Genomic DNA, 813 nt, shown 5'->3' on the forward strand with positions numbered 1-813 from the left:
AGGTTACGAATATGCGATTAAATATTTCATGCCCCATACGCTAGAGCAATTCAGTAACAGTTTTAGAATGCTGTGACATACGATCTGTAACATTTCTATAAAAATCATAAAACTCGGTTACCAGTGCTATGTAATAATTCTGTGACAGATCTAGAACGCTGTAAAAACCGATCTGTAACATTTCTAGAACAATTGCAGAACTTTGGTTCGCTGCGTTCTAAAAAATATAGGACAATTCTATAACATTTATATAACAATTCTAAAACTGCTATGTATCTAATATGGAACAGTTTTATGTACGCCTTACAGCATTAGGATACCCGGGGTGTACCATTTAACCCCATTTATGTTCCGGATTGTTCCAGCGATAACCCATCGGAATACCCGGCGAGGCGGAAATTTTGATATCCCCATAGATATATTTTGATCCGGCACAGACCGTTAGTAGACTTTAATAACAAAATTATACGTCTGTGATATCCACATTAGGGATATTGCAAGGTTCTGCTCTCGACCGCAATGGAATGGAAGAGCCTCTCCCTGGAAGAACCGTCGTGTTAATCACGGGTGCCTCTACGTCAGGTAAGTATACTTCTCGCCGCCTTGGCTCCTCTCTTAAACACTCGAGCCTCCATTTCAATTGCGAGAAAGGCAAATCGCTGCTCTCCCTGGTGCACTACGGCCGAACTACGGCTCAAAGCGGCAAGATTCAAATCTTCAATTAATAAATTTAATATTTTGGACTCAAATCTTTTACCCATGTATCATGATTTATAATTTATACCATCATGCGTGTTAGACGCATAATTATAC

The 813-nt window shown here is 39.5% G+C and overlaps 1 pseudogene; it reads right to left on the reverse strand.

The window, feature by feature from the left end:
- Window positions 1-454: 454 nt before the first annotated feature.
- LOC117168587 lies at window positions 455-590 on the reverse strand (annotated as a pseudogene).
- Window positions 591-813: the final 223 nt, after the last annotated feature.

The sequence above is a fragment of the Belonocnema kinseyi genome, chromosome 2 (genome assembly GCF_010883055.1).
Source record: "Belonocnema kinseyi isolate 2016_QV_RU_SX_M_011 chromosome 2, B_treatae_v1, whole genome shotgun sequence".
NCBI lineage: Eukaryota > Metazoa > Arthropoda > Insecta > Hymenoptera > Cynipidae > Belonocnema > Belonocnema kinseyi.